This window comes from Mus musculus, chromosome 19 (assembly GCF_000001635.26).
Source record: "Mus musculus strain C57BL/6J chromosome 19, GRCm38.p6 C57BL/6J".
Lineage (NCBI taxonomy): Eukaryota > Metazoa > Chordata > Mammalia > Rodentia > Muridae > Mus > Mus musculus.
In genome coordinates, this window is record NC_000085.6 from 58,363,299 (window position 1) to 58,380,426 (window position 17,128).

At 46.4% G+C, this 17,128-nt stretch overlaps 1 protein-coding gene across 8 annotated transcripts in view, besides 1 other annotated feature; it reads right to left on the reverse strand.

Annotated features, from left to right (window-relative positions):
* The window catches only part of Gfra1 (glial cell line derived neurotrophic factor family receptor alpha 1), a 220,366-nt gene that overhangs the window by 127,718 nt on the left and 75,520 nt on the right, over positions 1-17,128 (reverse strand). The window lies entirely within an intron of this gene.
* Positions 8,624-9,764: an enhancer, noted in NCBI's record as "VISTA enhancer mm445". NCBI's record gives its function as "enhancer in: limb[5/7] | eye[7/7] | facial mesenchyme[7/7]" and the evidence as "EXISTENCE:transgenic organism evidence [ECO:0001131][PMID:17130149]".

The window sequence follows — 17,128 nt, forward strand, 5'->3', positions numbered from 1 at the left end:
CTTGTGTCCTTGACATAAAGCTGGCCACCACTTCATGCATCTGAAGGCCAGAGGCTGATACTGGCTGTCCTTCCTTCGTGACTCTGTATCTTATTTTGTGAGGCAGGGTCTCTCTCCCAGTGACCCTGGAGTTTGCTGATTTGTCTAGGCTAGCTAGCCAGACCATGCCAAGCATCCTCTTGTTTTTATCTCCCCAGCGCTGAGACCGCACCCAGACTCTGTTGTGTCTGGTTTCACATGCATGTGGAAGATCAAACTCAACTTCTAGTGTTTGCATGACAAGTACTTAGCTCACTACTCAGGTCCTCCTACACGACTTTTCCTCGAGTCTACATCCCAGAATACTCTGGTTGTAAGGGAAAACCCTCAGTTAGACCCAAAGTCATAACCCGAGCATCCGAGACGGAACTCATATCCTCACAGGCCTCAGTCGTGAGACCTTCACTTCACCATTTCCCAGTTCCCATACACATATCACTCAGAGCCTGAGCCCGAGCCTTCGGTAGAGACACTCTTGGAACAAGCATCACCCAGACTGTACACCCACTAGACCCTCCGTAGGGAAGACCAGCTAAGTCTGGGAGTTTGTGATCTGAACTCTGCCTCTGTCCTCTATAACCATTCTCGGGAGCTTGGTGTCTCCCACTCACTGATTCTATCTCCCCATCTCACGTGTGAGTTTCTTTAAGGAATTGTTTAATAATTGCTGGCCAGAGAGGCGGTCTCTGCTTAGTCCACTGAATACCATGAGGATAATAAAGGATATATACAATTATCATGACTGCTGTTTCAGTTGCTAGTAAGCACCATTCAATGCTCAGAACCATTGGTCCCTCTGCCTGGTGTCCGGGTGTGAGCTCTGGGCAAATTCCCACAGAGCCACAGTTTTTATATTTTCATTTTAATACTTTCCTTGGAGGAGGGGAGAGAAGTAAAAGGACCATTTTCCCAAGGCTTGGCCTACAGGAGCAGCCAGTAGCAGGTGTTCTGTCAGCTGACTAGGACCCTACACAGGATCCGGGAGTACAGGCAGGGGCAGGAATCTCTATGTGAAGATGGCTAACCTTGATCTCTGTCAGCTTGGCAGGGTCTAGAATCATCTAGGAGACCACCTCGTGGAGTGTCTGAGAGGTTGTTTCCTGAGAAGTTTGACTGAGGTAGGAAGACCCACCCTAAATTGGAACAGCTCCATTTCATAGGCTAAGGACAGGACAGAGACAGTGTGAGCACAGGACACCTCTCTCTGCTCCCTGCCACATCACTCAAATGCCCGCCGACAAAGCTAGGGGGCGCCCTCACACCCGCGCCCCCCGTCATGATGGCCTGAACCCCAAACCATGAGGCGAAATAAACCCTTCCTTCTTCCCTTGAGTCTCACTGGTCAGCTATTTTACCACAGAACAAACTTAACAAACGCTTCCACCCCAGAGGGCGCCGGTATTAAGGCACCAGTGTCTGGTGGTTTAAGCACAGTGAACAGGTCTGCACAAACTTGCCACTTCCAAACAGGCTTGTACTTCACTGCCTTGACATGTGACTCCCCCTCCTCCCACAAGCCCCGAGGAGCTAAGCGAAGAGAGGAGAGCCACACTGCTTCACGCAGAGGTGGTGGCAGCCTCTAATTACTGATGCACCACTAAGCAAGGTTTGGCCAACAGCTAAATGAGCACACACGCACACTCACAAATGAGGGCACGTGGACAGCTGACTGCCTAGCACATCCGTCCATGACAGGACACAATTCAGAGAGTCAATCTCTGTCTAGAAGGCAAAGGAGAATGGTTCTTTCTTTTTCTTTCTTTTTTAAAGTCCATATTTAAATGCCATATTGTTTCCCATCCAATTATCTCAGAGTTCTGCAAACAGTGAAGAAGAAGGGGGTTGCTGAATGCTCATTTCCAGGCCATCTATCATCTGCTTAATTAATAGCAAGCAAACTCTTCTATTTGCAGTTCAGGTGAACAGAACAACAAAAAAAAAAGAATAATTTCCTGCATTTATAGGGAATACGACTTCCCCCCAGGGAAACAACCATTTCTGCTGGCGTTTGCATCCAAAGCCTTCAGAGCTTTAAGCAGATTTCACGTCCTTCCTCACTCCCTTGGCCGGAGTCATGTCCCACTGAGCTGTTACACTGGAGGCTAAAAGGCTATCTATGTAACAGGGTCATGCCTGAGTCTTTCTGCCAACCAGAAACCTCTCATGTGCCTTAGGACACACATATGTGTGCATGCACATAAACAGTGCATACATGTTCAGGCATGTACAGGCTTCTGTGCACATGAGTGTGGAGACCAGAACTCAATCTTGGGAGTTGCTTTCCTGAGTCATCCACTCATTTATTTTTGGAGCAAAGGTCTCCCACTGGCCTGTAACTCACCAAGTAGACTAGGCTGGCTGTCCAGTGTCCTTGTCCCTGTCCCTCATCCTACGCTCTGAAATTACAAATGTGCTCCATCATCTCCAGGAGCTAGGACCAAAATCACATCTTCATGCTTGCAAGCCAGTACTTTACACATGAGATGTCTCCTTAGCCCTGTGCCTAGACGTCAGCATTAAAACACAAGACAATGAAGTAACTCAAGGATTCTCACAGTGTGCTCAGGTAGCATGCTGCTTAAATGGTCAAAGCTCTGTGTGTGAATGCAAGACAGAGTTGTCTAGAAAGAACAAGGACAGGGCACTGGGAACAGCTCAGCCAGGAAAGTATCTGCAGTATAAGCAGGATTTAGTAAAAAGATGCCAGTGGCCGCAGCTCTCGCCTGTAAGCCCAACACTGAGGGGTTAGAGAGAGGCAGATACCTGAAGATCACTGGCCAACCAGCCTAGCCTCATTAATGAGTCTCAAGTTCAGTGGGAGCCCCGGTCTTCAAACTGCAAGGGCTCTGCAGAGTTATAAAGGAAAGACGCCTCTATATCAAACTTGGACCTCTACACTCACGGTTACCCGTGTGATTGCACACACATGCACACTCATGACCCACAAACACATACGCCTACCCCAAAGCACAACAATGACTGTAATGCTTGCACTCATCAAAACAGCACCAAGACTCTCGGGAAAAGACTTTGTCCTGAACACAAGGATTATGTAAATATTTCATATTTAACTATTATCATTTCATTCAAACATGCCGTTTGAGGCCGTAAGGCTGTAGCTCTGAGCTCCACATACTCTGCCCTCAGCATCTCTGAGGACTCTGGGTGGCCTCTGATGTTACCTGCTTGCAATTATGTCTTTCATGCACTGAGTGACTCAGACAGGATCCTCAGCGAAGCACCTTTCAGAATGAATGGACCAAGACCTCAGGCATCTTTAGGGTCTTATGCTCTAATCCCTCAGGCCTGAAAAGTGCCATCTTATGTTTAATATTAATAAAGTCTAATTATAATAATCTAAAAGTTAGTGGTGTGGATAATCCAATGAAGGAACTCATCCAAAACTCATTTCATCTATTTGCATGAATATGGGGACCAGCTTTTCTGCGGCAGATTTCTGCTTCTTAATTATGCTTTATTTGAGTCTATATTAAAGTTTGTTTACTTTGTCTAAGCACACACTCTCAAGGGAATATGTATGAACTTAGTCTGGCTATGAGACGCAAGGACTTGTAAATCTAGACATTTTTCAGAGAAGACAGCAAAGACCATAGCAAGAACAAAAGGGTTAAGCTTGCATTTATCTCTGAGGCACCTAACACCCAGCCATGAACATGGTTCCCTGCAGGCCAGAGGCAGGGCTAGAGTCAAAGGTGTGTTCTTGCAGCTCTACAGCCTTCTACAGTGTGAACCGAGTGCCCCCAGGAAGGCTGGACCTGGGTTACATCCCAGAAATAAATCCTCACCCCAGACTGTCCTCATCCCAGTCCCTCAGATATGAGACTCCAGGGGACAAGGGGCCAAAGAGGACAAAGCATAACCTGCACTCAGTACATCTGTCACAACATGGGTGACCATAGGCAAGCACAATACAAGGGTCAGAGGAAGGGAAAGAGGTCAGCTTCACAGGATTGTCTGGGGGGTCGTCTCTGTGCAATTCCATGTAGTGTGAGAAGAGCAGGATGAGAGAATCCACCCCACAAAAAGATGTTTGTGAGAGATGAGGTTCACGGGTAGGATACTGTCTTAGGGTTTTTACTGCTGTGAACAGACACCACGACCAAGGCAAGTCTTACAGGGACAACATTTAATTAGGGCTGGCATACAGGTTCAGAGGGTCAGTCCAGTGTCATCATGGCAGAAGCATGGCAGCATCCAGGCAGGCATGGTGGAGGAGGAGCTGAGAGTTCTAAGTCTTCATCTAAAGGCTGCTAGGAGAAGACTGACTTCCAGGCAGCTAGGATGAGGGTCTTAAAGCCCACACCCATAATGACACACCTACTCCAACAGGGCCACAACTACTCCAAAAGGGCCACACCTTCTAATAGTGCCACTCTCTGAGCCAAGCATATACAAACCACCATAGATACCTTCAGTACACCTCTGATACACAGACTCACAAGAGGCAAGCAGGAGTGAGGTAATCCAGACACACAGGAATGAGCATTGCTTGTCTCCACCCACATTCGGTACCTAGAACGGTCCAGGTCATGAGATATAAAGCAGATCTGTGGTTGCCAACAGGCTAGAGGGAGGAGGGGAAAGGGGAGATTGCCACTGATGGTCACATGGTTGCAGTTGTAGAAGCTGAGAAGCTTCAGGACTGGGTATTAGAACAGTGGTGTAACAACGTGAACAGACTTCATCGGTGCCTGACACAGCCACAAATGGTAAAGATGGCTGACTTCATGTTGTACATTCATTACCGCAATTCTTAAAGGCAGGTAAGAGGTTGGGCATTTAAAATCATTATGGGTATCTGTGTGTGTGTGTTCTGCACACATGAGAATATGCATGTTTGCATGTGTGGGTACACGTGTGTTGTATGTGTACAGTTGGGAACCTTTGTGTGCATGCCTGTGGAGGTATCTTTCTCAAGTATTCTCTACTTTATATCTCAAGGTACGGTTTCTCACTCAAGCTCAGAGCAGGCTCATTTAGCTAGTCTAGCTTGCTCCAGGGACCTGGTCTCTGCCTCTGCAGCACTAGGATTAGAGGTAGGCTACCACACCCACCCAGCACTTACGTGGTGCTGGTGATGGGAACTCGGGTCTTCAGGCTTGTGCTGCAAGCATCTTCCCTACTGAGCTATCTTCTCATTCCTGAGTGTTGGGTGTTCTGAATCCACCTGAGTACTCCTTGCCTCATGAAGCAAACATATCTGCAGTTTGAAAAGTGGCTCTTCTTTCAAGACTTAAAATGGAGTAAAAGTTGTGTGTGTGTGGGGGGGGGCAGATCTTATCACGGGGTGCCTGGATACAACTGTGCTCTGTTCAAATCATGGGATGACTGCCTCTGAGGAATTCCCTAGATTAGCACTCTGTTTACTGAAGAAATTGCATCCTCTCAGACCCAGCTGCTCTCTGACGGGTTCCTTCCTCTCCTGCTTCCCACCCTGCCTCCCTACTTACTCAGCTCTCTTCCCCAAGCTACACTTGAAGCATATTTACCCCTGAGAATAGACCAGTAAACTACATTAACTTTCTTTCTCTTTGCCCACCACATAGGAATTATTACATAAATTCATTCATTCACTTACATAATTACTAAATGAAACATATTTTAAGTCATGGAGACAATATCTTTAAAAAGTGGATTGGAGACCACTGATTTCTATAATCGTATTCAATGCTCTAGGTTAGATTTTGTTTTTTCCTATCACAGCCTCCATTTCCAGTTCTACCCAGTACAACGCTTTGTTTTCTATGAACTGTGGATACATCGTGGTTATCAACGTCTCCATGCGTAACACCCGCCATTTAGAAGGTGAAGGTAAACACATTAGGTCAGAGGTGGTTTTGATGATTTCTTCTCCTGGCAAAGGTGAAGCAGGGCACAGTGCTCCCTGAAGAGACAGCCAGCCCCTAGGGAGGCATCCCAGGCTTAAGGAGAACCTCCGGGAAGGCAGACAGGGATGCCAAAGCTGGGAGAGAAAAGCAAGGTCAGCATACTACTGGACACAGCTGGGGAAATCTGTCACAAAGCAAACCGACTTGGCATGTGAGGATAACAGCATCCTCCTAATGGGTGAGAAAAGAAATCCATTCATTCAACATACCAGTTGGGCTTCTCTGCATTGAATACCAAGCCAGCTGCTGGAGATGCCCCTGTCATCATTACAAAAACACATCAAACTTTCCAAGTGCCCTATGCTCACTCACACACGGCATGGAACAGGTGAACTCCAAACATGACGGGCATTTGAAATCAAACTTCTAGAACCGGCAGGCAACAGGCATCATCTCTCTCATGGGACTCCCAGGGAGGAGGCCGACATCTCCAGCCTCTGCAGACACCAGAAAGTGGGAAGAAACCAGGGCTTCTACTTCTCTTCAAGCTCCCAGCAAGAGAAGACATCGGGAGACAGTACCAGCCCCTTCTCTCCCTTCATCCATTCCACCTCCTACGCAAAGAAACTGCTCCTAACCTTTTCCCCAGAAACCTCAACCAGAAGCACAGAGCCATGGTCTTACAAACCCCCAAGAGCCATTTATAAGATGCCTCGAAAGAAGGGAGAGGTGGGGCAGAAGGGGAGGTGGGGTATAAGAGAGAAGAAAGCTAGGTTTTTCTTTGCCAGGAGCGAGAACAAGAAAGCTACAACCAAAGCTCTTCCATTTCCCCCGGACCCATTGACGTGAGTCATTTATTTGGTTTGCAAACGCTAATTCAATACACTGAAGCCACAATATCCCAATCCAGACCATTGTTTCAACTTCCCACAGGCTCAGCTGCCTACAGCTGAACAAGAACAGGTAAAAAAAGATCTGCTCCAAGTAAAAATATGAATAAGGATGAGGGTGGAAGAGCCGGCACCCACTTGGGAGTCCGCCGGGTTCCCATAGAGAAAAGGGCAACTCCCCGGCACATAGCAGTTTGGTATCAATGCAGTAATTTCTGGATAGCTGCCAGTGGTAAGGTTAAAAAGCAATATTACAAGGCTTCTGTGATGATGGCCTACTGGGAGACATTTGTTGGAAATTGCTTTGCCTATCATTTAGTCAGCAAAAAAAAAAAAAAAAAAAAAGAAAAAAAAAAAGCCCACAGTACTAGTTACGCATGAACTCTGTCGAGTGTGCATCTATAAATGATTCAAATTGTAGGCATATAAAGCCCCCATACAGGTAGACATAATCACCATAAAAGCCTGGAACCCTGGCCCTGTTCTTTCACATTGATAGGCGGTGTAAATTTTCCCTTTATGCTGCCAAATAAGTGACATAATTATAAACTAAATTCTGAGTTTTAAATCCAACTTTTCTTGAAAATGAAATCAGAATGACTTCTTTAAGCACCAAGCAATAAACTTCTGGACAGCTGCATTGTGAAAAGCTGGCTCTCTGCAGAGCAGGCCGACTACATTTCCCACCAACCTACCTTTCAGTCTGCTTGAATGGTAAGTTGGGCGCTGCCAGGGGAAATTGCAAGGCCTTAACTAGACTGTCACTGTGAGATTCCAAACACCTGAAAACATTTTCAAGTGAGTTAAATAAAGCACGTGAAAGAGAAACTCGGGGCCAGGTATTCTAACCACCAGAGCTGGTGAGACCTGAGCCCTTTGCTTTCAGGTAGGGGAAGGTGGTTGCCAGGGTTAAGCTACCACTGTAGGAGTCTGAGAAAGTTTCTGTTTCATTCCTCACTAACACCTGACGAGTAAATTACTTTCTCAGTGGCTTGCAGCTCTTTGCTTACACTGACACAGTATCATTGCTCTGAAAGACACCCTTAGTCCTTGTCCCTAGAGGACAAGAGGATTTATTCCAATACTCATGTATCCTCACTCTGGAAAGAAAGTAATTCTTTGAGTCTCTGAGTATCCACAGATGTGGACATGAGGACGCTACTCTATGGAAGGTGGTGTGCTGCTCTCTCTGTTTGGCCTATGGAAGGGTTGTGCAGATCTCTGCTTGGCCTATGGGAAGGAGTTGTGCAGGTCTTTGCTTAGCCCAGCACCTCAGGCCATCAGCTGTTAGGGCTGTGTTACTTTTCTCCTTGCAATGACAAAATACCCAACTGGCTCACAGTTCAAGAGCTGAGCCACTCCCGCGACTCACAGTTCAAGGGAAGTCAGTCCACTACGGTTGGGAAGGCATGGTAGCAGGATCGTGAGGGAATTGGACACACTGTATCTTAGTTGGGAAGCAGTGAGAAGTGAGCCCTGGCTCTTAGCTCACTTTCTCCATAGGCCATGGAACACTGCCACCACATTAAGAGTCTGTCTTCTGTCCTGAATTGATCCCTCTGAAAACCCTCAAGACAGTTACATCCAAAGGTGGATTTCCATGGTGATAACAAATCCTGTCAGGTTAATAATCAGAATTAACGCCATAAGGGCATTCCATTAAGCCACCCTCAGCATCTCCATCCGTTCTGGAGCATCTTACTGAAACCTGTCCTCAGGCCCACTCTAATGCCTGTCACCAACATGATCTGTGGCCTCCTGATGGGCAAATGAATGGTTCACGGCCAACACAGTGCTGGCTTTGCTTGATTGCTAGACCCACAGAAAGTGAACACAAATAAACCATCTTTTGTCCCTTTACCTGATAGGGAAGCCTCTCTCTCAAGGTGGACCAGCTCCAGACCTTCTGGCCTGGCATCACTCTGGGTGCAGACTTCTACATGGGTGTGAGGCTAGGCCAACACAACAAGGAAGGGCCAGCACAGCCAACCTGGTCAGCAGCTGTGGGTGCCGTAAAACTAAGGAAAGGGAATGCTTTGTATTGGCCTTAAAAGCTCGAAATAACTGATGCTGTTCCAGAAGAGTGGTGCAAAATACATTCTCTCTCTCTCTCTCTCTCTCTCTCTCTCTCTCTCTGTGTGTGTGTGTGTGTGTGTGTGTGTGTGTCCCTCAGTGGTCATGAGAAGGCATAGATAGATACCTGCCACCAGCCCCCCACACAGACAGAAAGCTGTTCATTGGCCAACCTGGTAAATCGTATCCGTAAGGTTCATTTTCAAAAGTTACTAAACTGGCTGGAAAGATGGAAGCTAAGGAGACTGGGAATTACAAAATGAAAACAGATTTCTTTTGATCGTTAAGGCATTTTAAAGTCAATTATGCTGTGGCAGTCATAACAGCTACTTGTGCACACAGCAGGGTTGGGAAAGCACAAAAGACCCCTGCCACCTCTGCACCCACACTAGGGGCTATTCACGTCTGGGTAGGAGAAGGCAAGAGAAAGAATACTTAAGACTTTGAGTTGTTGGGGTTTTATTTGTTTTTGGTTTTTGTTTTTTGTTGTTTTTTTTTTTTGCATTGATTCTTAAAACTCTATTAACATAATCTTTACCCTTCAAAGGAAAATAGAGCCAAGCCCATTTATAGGGGAGAGGTGGAAGCAACTTTCATAGCAGGGGCAACAGAGAGGATTTCATTAGGTTCCAAGTTCACGGAAATGTCACCCGGCCCTTTCCACATTGATCACATCTGTTTTGTATTTTCTTATGTAGCCAGCCAAGAAGGACTTGTCTCCTAAGAGACACAAATCCCATTTTTATTAAGAAAAGTCTGTGCCCAGTGACCTGAAGGACAGTGACAGTCAGGGTGGTACACACAGCCTCTAAGCCCACCCTGAGCCTGGGTACCAGCAGCTTTTAGGCCATCCTTCTCCCCTCCCCAACCCCATTTCCCTGGGCTGCCTCCTTCCAAAAGGCAAGTAGAGCCTCAATAACTCTATAATAAGAAGGCTTATTATAAAACCTTAAATGAGGAGCTCTAGCAAGACCAGAGAGTTCATAATAGCCTGCTGTCTCTCAACCCTCGGTCTAATGCAGAAAGTAGTTTCTAAATATTCCAGTGGACTCGTTTCCCTATTTACAAACTGGGTCTCTTAGGTAAATCAATGTTGCCTAAGTTGACAGATACATAAGAACAGAACACCTAAAAATAACCCTAAGAATCCTGGCCCAACAGACAGTCAAGCAAACAAAGCCATTTCCACCGAGTCATCCCAGACCCTGCCTGCTTTGCTGGATCTACAACACCTCCTCACTGCAAATGAGCCCACCAAAAACTTCCTTGCTTTTTAACATATCCTGAAGAACTCAAAAAGGCGCTTACAAATTTAATTAAATTTTATGGTATGGGTTTTGTCCATATGTAACTTAACTAAGCAACAGTTAGCTTGGTCAAGAATCCTGTTTCTAAAAATGCAACCTCTGGGCTGATGAGTACTAAGCCTACATCGGAGGGCTACAAGTATTTAATAAGTAAAATATAAACAAAACTTCTGCATGACTTTAATGCAAGGTTGTTGTTATTCCTGTTGTTGTTGTTGTTGCTGCTGCTGCTGTTTGCATGAGCAGCCTCCAGATTAGCCCACTGCAGAGCTGCTTGCTACAAGTCTGGTTCATTTCATCACCCACAGAAGGCCTCCTCACTCCCTATACAGACTGACAACCACTTCCAAAATTTCTCTTTTGTTATGGCTGCTGACCAAAAAGCCTGCCCAGAAAACACAGGAAAGCAGGCAGCCGGAAACGGAGTAAGAATCTGTCCCTGCTTCCTTCTTTACAAAGCAGGTGGTAAATATTTTCAGTTTGCCAGCCATACAGTCTTTGGTGGAAAGCATCCATCTTTGCTACTAAAGAAACAGCCACGAGCAATGGGGAATGGATGTGTTCCAATAAAACTTTATTTAGAAAGAGAACTGTCAGCCTGCAGGCCATAGCTTACCAGTTCCTACACAAGAATTCATGGTTTGGTTTGGTTTGCTTTGCTTTGCTGTTTTGCTTTGTTATTGTTTTTGTTTTTGTTTTATCCATGGCCAACCTTAGGAAAAAAAATGTTCCCTGTGTTGTGTTCTCTCCCATATTCCTGATGCTCTCTCTCCACTTTTAATTTTCTCATTCATTCATTTATAGCTCGTCCCTTTAGATTGGAGTTTCACTGCCAGGCTGAGTCACAACTGCTAATTCTGTGCCCTTGAAATAGACAGGTTTTTCTTTTCTGAGGAACATCTTCATAGAAGGCATACCGAGTGCTATGTTGGGAAGGCCGAGAGGAACCCACAGGAAGGCAGTCGGAAGGAACCCTGTCTGACTGTGTAGGTTCAAACTTGAAAACCACCTCAGCTAACTATGCCACCTTGATTTGCAGTTCTCTGGTGAGCCAGTGGGAACCTAAGAGACACCACAGTTAAGAGTACAAATGCAGAGGAGAACAGTGTGAGCAGTTTACCACCATCTCACAGAACACACGACCATCCTGGTGGCTCTTCAAGGGCATGTGCCAACACACAGAGTTCCAACCCACTATGCCTATTCTACTTTGTAGTCACAGCTTCCCTGGGTTTTAGGGCAACTAGACTTTGGCGTAAATGGAAAACACCAAAGAGTCTAGGTTCTGCCATCAAGAACCTACGTCATTATGGAGCCACGGATACACAAGAGGCAGGACACAGAACAAGAAGTACCTTGTAACAGATTGCAACATTGATACATCCTTTCAAAGTAGGAACAAAACATTCTAGACTCTGTGGCAAAGTCTACTTCAGGACACTCCTCTAGGTCAGGCTGTATGCCATCTACACACACAGCCACCTATCTGAAAGTTCATTCAAGGTCTCGGGCGCTGGCTCAATTTGTAAGGTTTGCAAGCATAAGGACCAGAGTTCAATCCCTAAGGTCCAACTTTAAAAAAACAACCCAGAAGTGATGTCATACATTTGTAATCTCAGCCTTGGGAGGCAAAGACAGGCAGATCCCTGGGGCTCACTGACCAGCCAGCCTTGTGAATTTGGTGAGTTGCAGGTCAGGGAGAGACATCGTCTTAAAAAAAAAAAAATCAAAGCAGTGCTAACTTAAGGAATAACATGAAGGATGACTTCAGGCCTCTATACACATGCCCACACACTTAAATTCATCCAAGCATCCCGTAACCATGTACAGTATCCCAGGCCGTGGCCATGATGCCGTGAAAAAGACAAGTCCTGTCTCAAAGCTGCTTCCAGTGTGAGGGCAAACAGAGGCCACAGTCTGCTCGCCCTAAACTGAATCTATCTTCTGATTCGGACTGGAGGTCTCCTGCCTTGTGATTTGCTCGTACTGTTTGTGAATGACCTTCGGGTTCTTTTCAAAAGTCTCATCAAACCACGGCATTAGACCACTTGTGCTAAACACACCTACTGCCACAGAGTGGTAAAAGAACCTGAACCTGGTATGAAGAACATCTGGGCTTCAGTGGTAGCTGCTGGGTGGGGAACATTGACCACATTAATAACCTCCATGGTGTCTGTCCCAACCCCAGGGTTCATCGGTTGACAGGTTCTCGATGGACACCTACTGTGTGCTTGGCCTTCTGGGTGATGGATTATGAGCACTGATAACATGACTGGCCCTTGTATCCATGTAGTGACTATTCTAGCTGGAGAGACAGGCTAGAAGCAGGAAAGAGCTACCAGACAGCATTTGCTGTGCTTGCTACATTACTGTAGCTCCTCTTCAAGTTCTAGAGAGGAACATATGTCTCACCCAGCATCCATTGGAAACGTAAGTCTCATTCCTGCCTTTGTCTTCAGCCTTCTCCCCGTGACCTCTCTATGTCTTAAGAGTACCACCAGCCCTACTTAGACCCATCTTAAATCTAAGTTTTCCTCTCAAGTCTAGCTGCCCTGGTTTGGAAAGTCATGTTCCTCCAACATCTGCAAGCAAAACCCAAATCCCTACTTGATATTATTAGGAGTGTTTGGGAGGTGACTAAGTTGTAGGAGCAGAACTCTCATAGATAGGATTAGCCCCACTGGAAGTTCCAGCAAGACCCTTCCATAGCATGCAAACTTAGCTGCACTACAGCATCTATCAGCCATAGACTGAGCCTCACCAGACACCAACTCAGCCAGCACATTGCTTTAATCATGAGCTTTACAGCCTCCAGAGTTGTCAGAAATTACTTTTTATAAGCCACTCGATTTACAGTATTTTCCGATAGTAGCCCAATTATACCAAGTCAACCCTATTTCCAAACATTCTGAGCTCCGATGTGAATAAATATTGGAATGTTTGGGGGTGGGTGGGGCTACTGTTCAGCTGATAACAAAAAGTTTAAAATGAGGAAATGAAGATAGTTTTTAAACTAGAATGTCCAGGGAAGAGACCTCTCAAGAACTCTGTTTAAATAAGCTACAAGGGGAGGCTTCCAAAGCCGTAAATAAACATTCTAACACATCCAAGCAGCCCAAGAAAAGTTACTGAGCAAGGTAAAGAGGTGGGGGGATTCTACAGGGAAGGGTCTGGTGTGAGATGAGCAGGTGGATGGGGGACAGATGCTCTGAGCTCCTTTGAGAACCGGATACAGATGAGGATCCCCAGGGACTAGTGAAATAACCGCCCCCACCCCAACCAAGGGCCAGGAGCCTGCACTTGAAATCCATCCACCAACCAGAGCAGGTGGTCCAAGCCCAGGAAACTGAAAACCACAACATGCCTCTAGGCCCATTAATTTATAGAACTCCCCCCTACACACAACACACACACACACACACACACACACACACACACACACACACACACACACAGGTGTTTCCTGATACAGGATATTAACTCTCAGCTCCAGGAGGTCCCTAACCTCACACCGGCCTGAAAGGTTTCCTCGGGTTTAGATAAGCCTCAGATAAGCTGAACTTTCGCAAGCTGACAAGAGCTGCACCTGCAATCCTTCTGAGATTCGTTCATCACGAACCTTAATCCATCTCAAATAAAACCCGGGCGTACAGACGTGACTGCCCACCCGTGTGTGGCTGTTTAACAAGAAAGAAGAAGAGCTCTCTCTGTTCTGGAAAGGCCTCCTCGTGTGTACACGGCACCCACGGATTTAATTTCTGAGATTTACATTTTAATTCTTTAAGATATTCGGGACGTTAGTTGGAAGGGAGGCCCCATGGTCTAGAGAACTGTCCTTGCATGCGAACGGATTTGCCTTCTGCTCTGACCCTGGCCCTCCCTTCTCCCCCTTTGCCATTTTTAAAAATCCACACTTCCCCTCCACGTCCTTAAAGTACAGCTTCTGTCTTCCTTCTTACTTTTCGACCCTGTCCTCCAGTGGATGAATAGCATCCACCGAAGTCCCCACTCTCGACCCTAGAATACAACCATACTGAGAATCAATCTCTACAGATGAAGTTGAGATGCTGCAGCAGGGTGCAGTGGGCTCGATATTCCAAACGACTGGTTGTCCTTGGAATAAAGACACACATGGACATGATCAAACCATGGGGGTGATGCAGTCGCAGGAGAATGGTATGATGCAGAACACCAGGAGCTGGGCAGAAGCAAAGATGTCCCTCCTTCAGGACCACTAATGACATCATATACCCGGTGCCACCAGTGTGACTCCAGACTCCTCATCTCCAGAGCTGGAAAATGATTATCTAGTGTTGTCTTAAGCTGCTTAATTTGCAACCCTTTAACGCAATGCCCTCCATGGCCAAGGCTGTTGCGTGCATGTCTAGAGCCTGCTCAGCAACCATCTCTCTCATACACACTTTTGGACTCTGTGCCTCTTCCTCATCTGAGGCTTTGTAACTGGGTCTCAGGCAATGCCTGTTCCCCAGAGGTGAGGCTGAATGCTCTCTGTTTATACAGAGAACCAAAATAGGACCTGTCTCCCACCCCCCACCTCAATATTTTACTATGAAGTTTTCAAATATGGAGCCAAGTTGACGAATCTCACGTGTGCTTATATACCTACCGCCTCTGTCCCACTGCAATTAACAGAGTATTATATATGTGCTTTATCATGCATTTCTCCATCTGTGCACTTCCCCTCCACCCTGCAGTAAATGCTGCCCATGTATTTCTTGGATGTGTTCCAAAACGATTTGTACACATCAGTGCCCTTGCCTTTCCTGTGTCGGTGGACGCATCAGTCACCACGGCTCACATCTGATCTTTCTTTTTCCCCTTTTAAGGTGAAATTTACAAAAGGTAAAATACACAAGTCTTAAGTGCTCCTCTTCTGAGTTTGGACAGACGTATACAACTGTATAACCCCAACCTAATCAACACAGAGACTATGGCCATCAGCCCAGGTGGTCCTTCTTCTGTCTTCTAAGTGTGTCTCCACTCCATGTCTCCAGAGTTAACCAAGGGCTGAGTGTTTTCCTTCAGACTAGTTTTTGGAACTTTAAAGTGAACCAGTCATCTGCCTGGAAGAGAGTCTTTTATGAGTGTACTGGCTGGTTTTGTGTCAGCTTGACACAAGCTGGAGTTATCACAGAGAAAGGAGCTTCAGTTGAGGAAATGCCTCCACGAGATCCAGCTGTAAGGCATTTTCTCAATTAGTGATCAAGTGGGGAGGGCTCCTTGTGGGTGGTGCCATCCCTGGGCTGGGAGTCCTGGGTTCTATAAGAGAGCAAGCTGAGCAAGCCAGGGTTATCAAGCCAGTAAGGAACATCTCTCCATGGCCTCTGCATCAGCTCCTGCTTCCTGATCTGCTTGAGTTCCAGTCCTGACTTCCTTAGTGATGAACAGCAATGTGGAAGAGTAAGCTGAATAAACCCTTTCCTCCCCAACTTGCTTCTTGGTCATGATGTTTGTGCAGGAATTTCTGACTAAGACAATGTGCTTTTTTAACCTGCCCCCCCACCCCACCCCGGTGTGTGTGTGTGTGTGTGTGTGTGTGTGTGTGTGTGTGTCCGTCCTCATGTGCCACTGGAGGTCATCAGAGGGCATCCCCCTGGAGCTGGAGTTACAGAAAGGTGTGAGCCACCCCACATTGGTGCTGGGAACCCAACTCCAGGCAGGAGCAGTGAGCACTCTTCATGGCTGAGCAACCTCTCTAGCCCGTATGCCTTGTTGCTGATATTGATTTTTTTTTGTATCATTTCTAGACAAGGTCTAACTATGCAGCCCAGAGCAGCCTTGGACTTAAAAGAGACCTCCGGCCTCCTCCTGTCCCAGTCTCCCAAACGCTAGGCAGGCACGTGCTTGCAGGCATCGGTAGTGTTCCTTCTTATCCAAGTGGCCCTTTCTCCTGATGACCAGATCCTGGCTATTCCTACCTTGGACTGTTAACAGTGTGTGAATTCATGTGCGTGAGTGTTGTTCTGAGCAGAGGCTTTTATTCCTCGAAGGTTTGGCTGACACCTCTTGCCTGATCATAATCCTACCAGCCCTGAGTGTTGGCAAGTCCCACTCAGTCTCTTGGTCCCTCCACAGGGACTGTGTGGTGCAGGCATTAGGAATTCAGACTAGTTGCCTGGGCTTGAACTCAGACTCAGTCTAGCTGTCTGCCCTCTGTAAAAATAAAACTAAGCGTTCTGATTCCATGTCAGCGTCTGAGACGTGAGGATGAGATGTGCTTGGGGAGCATTCGATCCTCGTGGCATCTCTCCTGGGATGACCTAGATAACTCCAGCTCCAGGGGATGCTCTCTTCTGATCTCCAGTGGTGACCATGCACACACGAGGGAGAGATAGAGACAGAGAGACATAGAAAAAAAAATTTAAAGGACCTCTACCCAGAAGATGACCCTTGCTTTATTTATTATACAAAGCTCCAAAATGAGCCGTACATGTTTACTAAACAGGCAAGTGCTGGCTTTTCATTTCTGGAATCTGAAAGTCTGAGATCGGGGATGTCAATAGGACAGGTTTTGGTGACAAGTTTTTTCTATTTACAGGTGACTGTCTTCTTGCTGTGACAAGTGACAGTGAGCTGAAAGCAGATGCTCTCCTGCCTCTTGTGGTGATCCCTTCGGTAAAGAATGTGCCTTTATGGCTAACTGCCCTTCCAAAGGCCCCACTCCAAATTCTACAGGTTAAAAGGGCAACACAGAAATTGGAGAAACACAAGCTTCAGTTTGTATCTAGTTGACTGAAGACAGGAACTAAGTTAACAGGTGTGGAAAACACTTGCTGACCAGAGCCAGTAAGAAAATAAACAAAAACAGTCCATTTCTGCTACCTGTCATCCACTGGGACACTGGTGTGCACGGCAAACACCTTTCTCTACTCCAAAAGCTACAACGGTTAGTGGGCAGGGCTTCATAGAATTACTTTAAATTCTGCTGTCCAGATTTTAAAAGATCCAA